Source organism: Triticum dicoccoides, chromosome 6A, assembly GCF_002162155.2.
Source record: "Triticum dicoccoides isolate Atlit2015 ecotype Zavitan chromosome 6A, WEW_v2.0, whole genome shotgun sequence".
Taxonomy (NCBI): Eukaryota; Viridiplantae; Streptophyta; class Magnoliopsida; order Poales; family Poaceae; genus Triticum; species Triticum dicoccoides.
Window position 1 is genome coordinate 239,641,234 of NC_041390.1, and position 7,560 is coordinate 239,648,793.

The following is a 7,560-nucleotide window of genomic DNA, read 5'->3' on the forward strand; positions in this document are numbered from 1 at the left end:
GGCGGCGACCGGGCCCGCGCGGGCCAGATTTGGGCCGCGCGGAGAGAGAGAGCTGCCGGGTGAGGTGGCGGGCGCCTATTGGCTTGGAGCGGCGGCGGGGATGACATGGCGCGACGCCACTGGCCGGAGCGAGGTGGAGGGCAGACGTGTCCGTCGGTGGAAGAAACGTCCGGGCGCGAGGTGGAAGAGGACTAGGGTTTGTACCGCGAATGTTTCGGAGGGGATCACATATATATAGGTAGAGGGAGCTAGGAGAGTCCAAATGAGGTGCGGTTTTCGGCCACACGATCATGATCGAACGCTCTAGGAGATGGAGTAGAGTTTGGTGGGTTTTGGGCTAAATCGGAGGGGTGTTGGGCTGCAACACACACGAGGCCTTTTCGGTCCCTCGGTTAACCGTTGGAGTATCAAACGAAGTCCAAATGGTACGAAACTTGACAGGCGGTCTACCGGTAGTAAACCAAGGCCGCTTGGAAAGTCTCGGTCCAATCTGGAAATGTTTAATCCCCACACACGAAAGAAAGCTAGAAATGACCACCGGAGGAGAACGAAGCGCCGGAATGCAAAACGGACAACGGGGAAAATGCTCGAATGCATGAGACGAACATGTATGCAAATGCAATGCACATGATGACGTGATATGAGATGCATGACAATGACAACAAAACACGAAGACAAAGACCCGAACCCGAGAAATAAATATAACTTAACGCCGGAAACGGCAAGAGTTGGAGTACAAATTGGGAAAGTTACATCCGGGGTGTTACACGCAAACTGTTCTCATTGTAATTAAATTAGTACGTCAAGGTGCATTGATCCAGGTAGTGCAATAAGCAATAGGCTATTTGACATGCCGAAACCAAGGGAGAGCTGCATGTGGGTCCTGAAAAATAGGTAAAGTTATCGTTAACGAAATCACCTAAAAAGTCCCCCATATGACTGCGTTTCTCGCCGTCTTGGTGTGTTTATCCTTCAAGAGGACCGATGACCAGACCATTAGATGGTGCCTGTGGCATTGAGACCTGAAAAGGAAACAAGTAAAAGTGAATGTATGTGTGTATCCAATGTCGGTTGAGTCGTACTACAGACCACGATCTAGCTATGCCTCCGTCGATGCCCATGGGATTTTGAGTGCGTAGTTATGTACGCGCGGCACGAATGCCACCACTTGATCGGAACTGCGACGGAGGCCGGATTGCTAGTCGAGCTCCTAGCGATCCGAGCTCTCCTACTGCAGAGTAGTTCGAACTCTCTTAATGGTGTCCGTGGGCTCGGCATCTGCTACCTCTTTTAGCACTGCGTTGGTTTTCCCCGAAGAGGAAGGGATGATGCAGCAAAGTAGCGTAAGTATTTCCCTCAGTTTTTGAGGACCAAGGTATCAATCCAGTAGGAGGCTACACGCAAGTCCCTCGTACCTGCACAAAACAAATATATCCTCGCAACCAACGCAAATAGGGGTTGTCAATCCCTATAGGGCCACTTACGAGAGTGGGATCTTATAGATATGATAAGATAATATTTTTGGTATTTTTATGATAAAGATGCAAAGTAAAATAAAAGCAAAGTAAATAACTAAGTAGTAGGAGATTGATATGATAAAGATAGACCCGGGGGCCATAGGTTTCACTAGTGGCTTCTCTCGAGAGCATAAGTATTCTACGGTGGGTGAACAAATTACTGTTGAGCAATTGACATAATTGAGCATAATTATGAGAATATCTAGGTATGATCATGTATATAGGCATCACGTCCGAGACAAGTAGACCGACTCCTGCCTGCATCTACTACTATTACTCCACTCATCGACCGCTATCCAGCATGCATCTAGAGTATTAAGTTAAAACAGAGTAACGCCTTAAGCAAGACGACATGATGTAGAGGGATAGACTCATGCAATATAAAAAAACATCTTGTTATCCTCGATGGCAACAATACAATACGTGCCTTGCTGCCCTTACTGTCACCGGGAAAGGACACCGCAAGATTGAACCCAAAGCTAAGCACTTCTCCCATTGCAAGAAAGATCAATCTAGTAGGCCAAACCAAACTGATAATTCGAAGAGACTTGCAAAGATAACCAATCATACATAAAAGACTTCAGAGAAGATTCAAATATTATTCATAGCTAGACTTGATCATAAGCCCACAATTCATCAATCTCAACAAACACACCGCAAAAAGAAGATTACATCGAATAGATCTCCATAAGAGAGGGGGAGAACATTGTATTGAGATCCAAAAAGAGATAAGAAGCCATCTAGCTACAAACTATGGACCCGTAGGTCTGATGTAAACTACTCACACTTCATCGGGGAGGCTATGGTGTTGATGTAGAAGCCCTCCGTGATCGATGCCCCCTCCGGCGGAGCTCCGGAACAGGCCCCAAGATGGGATCTGAAAGTGCGTTATATCGACTAGAGGGGGGTGAATAGGCGATTTTTATGAAAGTCTTCAAAACGTGGAAGTTATGAAGACAAACAGTAGAGATATGCCTATTACTATGCAGCGGAAGTTAGACTACACTAGGCAAGCCATGGTCAAGTATCAACAGAGTGAAAGTACAGTGACAAATAGTTGTAGTGTAATAAGGATCAGGTAGGAAGATATTATGAAGCCAAACAGATCATACACTCATGTTGTGAAGACAAAAGATAGAACAGACATGCAATGACTTCACAATGAGTAATCAGTAAGTAAAAGGAAGTGAAGATGAAACCAGTGACTCGTTGAAGACAATGATGTGTTGGACCAGTTCCAGTTGCTGTGACAACTATACGTCTGGTTGGAGCGGCTAGGTATTTAAACCTTAGGACACACAGTCCTGGACACCCAGTCCTGAACACGCAGCTCAGGACACCCAGTCCTCACCGTATTATCCTTGAGCTAAGGTCACATAGACCTCGCCCAATCACTCTGGTAAGTCTTCAAGGTAGACTCCCAAACCTTCACAGACTTCGTTCACTGGCAATCCACAATGTCTCTTGGAAGCTCAGAATGCGACGCCTAACCGGCTGGAGGATGCACAGTCCTCAAGTGTAAAAAGTCTTTAGATCACACAGACAAGAAGACTTAAGTGATGCCCAATTCTCTCTGGCTCTGGTGGTTAGGGCTTTTATCCTCACAAGGAATTCTCTCTCAAAGGCTTCGAGGTGGGTTGCTCTCAAACGACAAAAGTTGTACTTTCTATCTGAGCAACCAGCCGTTTATGGTTGTAGGGGGTGGGCTATTTATAGCCACTTGGCAACCCGACCTGATTTGTCCGAAATGACCCTGGGTCACTAAGGAACTGACACGTGTCCCAACGGTCAGATTTCAAACTCACGCGGCAACTTTACTTGGGCTACAAGCAAAGCTGACTTGTCCGACTCTGGACAAGATTCACTTCCATAGTCTTCACTCGAAGACATAGGTTTTTGATTTAGGCATCACTTCAGTCATTCTGACTGGTTCTCCTGGACCCCACTTAATAGTACGGTGGTTCCTATGACTCAACACAAAAGAAAAAGAACTATGAAAGATCTAAGTCTTCGAGCTCCATAGGCTTCATATCGTGTCTTCTCTTGTCATAGTTCTTCAATGTGAATATCTTCATATACCACCTTTGACTTCAATGTCTTCATACATTTTTAGGGGTCATCTCTGGTAGTAAAACCGAATCAATGAGGGACTTCTACCTGTGTTATTGTAGGATCTAGAAGAAGATGTGTCTAGAGGGGGGGTGATTAGACACTTAGTGCTAAAGTTGCAATTTTTAAGCTTTTTTGGTTTAAGTGGAGTTTAGGCACAATTTCAACACACACAATACATATCAAGCAAGAATGCAAAGAGTATATGAGCAGCGGAATGTAAAGCATGCAACTTGCAAGAATGTAAAGGGAAGGGTTTGGAGAGATCAAACGCAATTGGAGACACAGATGTTTTTCCCGTGGTTCGGATAGGTGGTGCTATCCTACATCCACGTTGATGGAGACTTCAACCCACGAAGGGTAACGGTTGCGCGAGTTCACACAGGGCTCCACCCAAGGGAAACGGTTGCGCGAGTCCACACAGGGCTCCACCCACGAAGGGTCCACGAAGAAGCAACCACCCACAAAGGGTCCACGAAGAAGCAACCTTGTCTATCCCACCATGGCCATCGCCCACGAAGGACTTGCCTCACTAGCGGTAGATCTTCATGAAGTAGGCGATCTCCTTGCCCTTACAAACTCCTTGGTTCAACTCCACAATCTTGTCGGAGGCTCCCAAGTGACACCTAGCCAATCTAGGAGACACCACTCTCCAAGAAGTAACAAATGGTGTGTAGGTAATGAACTCCTTGCTCTTGTGCTTCAAATGATAGTCTCCCCAACACTCAACTCTCTCGCATAGGATTTGGATTTGGTGGAAAGAGGGTTTTAGTGGAAAGCAACTTGGGAAGGCTAGAGATCAAGATTCATATGGTAGGAATGGAATGTCTTGATCTCAACACATGAGTAGGTGGTTCTCTCTTAGAACATATGAGTTGGAATGGTGTGTGTGTTCTGATGGCTCTCTCTTCGAATGAGAAGGAGGTGGAGGGGTATATATAGCCTCCACACAAAATCCAACCGTTACACAGTTTTCCAATCTCGGTGGGACCGAATCAATAAACTCGGTCGGACCGAAAATGTAAACCTAGTGACCGTTAGAGATTTCGGTGGGACCGACTGGATCAACTCGGTGGGACCGATGTGCTAGGGTTTGGGTAAATCCAAAACTCGGTTTGACCGATTACTCAAACTCGGTGGGACCGATTTGGGTAATAAGTGAAACTGAGATTTGGTCAAGCAAACTTGGTGGGACCGATTGCATATCTCGGTGGGACCGAGAATATTGCAATGGGTAACAGAGAGTTTGCAAGCCCATCTTGGTGAGATCGAGATCCCATCGGTGAGACCGAACTGATTAGGGTTTGGCAGTGGCTTATGACAGGTGAAACTCGGTGGCGCCGGATAGGAAGAATCGGTAGGACCGAGTTTGGCTTAGGGTTTAGGTCATATGTGGATATGGGAAAGTAGTTGAGGATTTTGGAGCATATCATTAGGCACATGAAGCAAGAGGCTCATTAAGCAACACCTCATCCCTCCTTAATAGTATTGGCTTTTCCTATGGACTCAATGTGATCTTGGATCACTAAAATGTAAAAGTGAAGAGTCTTGAGCTTGAAGCTTTAGCCAATCCCTTGTCCTTAGCATCTTGAAGGAGTTCCCACAACCTTTAGTCCATGCCACTCCATTATTGAACTTATCTGAAACATGCTAGATAGAAGTGTTAGTCCAACAAGAGATATGTTGTCATCAATTATCAAAACCACCTAGGGAGCACTTGTGCTTTCAATCTCCCCCTTTTTGGTAATTGATGGCAACATACATCAAAGCTTTAGATAAAGATATAAAGAACAACAAGTAAAGCTTTGGAGGAACATGTAGAAAGCATAGGCTCCCCCTACATATATGCACTCATGTAAATATGAAATATAGAGGCATGTGAGAGCATAATCATGACAGAGTAGGCAATGTGTTACATGTATCTTGGCCATATGCATCAGAGCAAAAGATTATCAAGGAAAATACCTTCATGCTCATGAGTCCTTCTTGCAAACAGTATGTACATAAGCAAGAACTCCTCATACTCATGATTTTGATGCATATACTTACCTTGTGGTCTCGAGTTGGCTTAGGATGGAATGAACCTGCACAAACAAGGTTAGATAACACAGGTACGTCCACTAGCCAGAGCAAACAAAAGAAACCACAAGAATACCAAGACTGGGATGACATGTAGAGAGTGAGTACAAGGTACCACATTGGATTCAACATGTCCCCAAGAATAAAGATATGCAATGAATTTGGCTGATTTCTTTTCCCTTAGGTGTCTTGCTCCCCCTGAATCTTGCATGGGATATTGGGAGAAGATAGGAAACAGAAAATCAGAGCTGAAGGATATGAACAGAACTTAATTCAAATGAGTTCATATGAACATGTTTTTCCCCCAAAAAGACATGTGGCATCTCTCCTCTTGGACATCAAGCATCTGGGATCCTTGAGTATTTTTTCTCCCTGGAAATCTCTCTCTCCCCCTTAACAACATCTGGGATCCTTGAGACTTTCTCTCCCCCTTGAGGTCTCTCTCTCCCCCTTAATACTTTCTCTCTTGTAGGTTTGGTCCTTAAGACTATTTCTCTCCCTTGATGTGATCTCTCTATCCTACAAGCTTTGATGTGATCTCTCTCTCCCCCTTTGACATCAATTTCCAAGAAGGTTTTTCCTGGAATCCGTCGAATAGGTTTGGTCCTTGAGATTCAGCACAAAGCAGAGGATAAAATTGTGATGCTTGTGGAGGACAAGATTCATTGAGTGGAGCTGGATCAGAAGAAATGTAGAACAAGTGGCAAACTGTTTTTCTGATTGCAAAGTCGGTGGCACCGAGTGGCATATTTCGGTGGTACCGAAAAGATTCGGTTGGACCGAAATTTGCAAGTCGGTGAAACCGAGTTTACACAGAGAAAAACACTTGTCACCTCAGCTCACTAGTCAAGTAAGATCTCACAAAGATTTGCAATGAATTAGCTAAAGGATTTGCAAGGAATTTGATGCAGAAATATGCAGAACAAGAATAAAAAGGAAAAGAGTGAAAGTTTCTAGATGAAGTTTTTTTGTGTTTGAGAGAGAAGGAAACAAATATGCAAGGAACAAATGCAATAACTCAGAAAAGAACACAAGAGAACTTCATCTAGAATTGGGTGGTGACATAGTCACCTATGTTAGAGTATATTGACTTAGGAGTCAAGTGAGGACACTTGATCATAGGTCATACTCATCGTTTAAGCTCAAAATGGGGTTACCATTTTTCGTTTAAGCATTTTGTTGTATTCACATCTTGTTGAGTTGCTTTGACTCATGTCTTGGAGTAAAGCTTCTCAAGGATGGAATAACATACCTTGGGTAGTGATGTAGTTCTTGCTCATGTAGTTGAACTTGTGCGGGTGCTCAAGGTTGATGTAGTTCATCAAGAGTTGGGAGCACCACTTGGAGTTTGAGTTCATCTACCTACATGGGTTAGTTCTTGCAAGGAAGAGCACTTGTGTATCCAAAAATGACAATCATGAAGCTTAATATAGAATTTGTCAAAGGATATGTTTGAATGGTTTTGTGCTTCCTTGTCTTCAACCACTATTGTGTAGAGTCTTGGTCTTGTAGAGATTACTCAAGATGTGAGTGAGTCGCAATCTCATGGAATTATATTCAACCAAGCACCTACATGGGTTAGACAACATGCAAGGTGCAAATATATCCAAGACATAAGATAGTTATCATAAGAGATACATCATGGATTAGTCATAAGCTCATGTCTTGCATGTATCCAATGGAGTTTCTACTCCAAATTCGAAGCATCAATGATGTTCAATTCTCCTCTCAACCTGCAAAACACTTTCTCATCAAGCGGTTTAGTGAATATATCCGCCAATTGCTTATCGGTGCGAACATGCTTAAGATTGATGTCACCCTTAGCAACATGATCTCGAATGAAATGATGACGAAC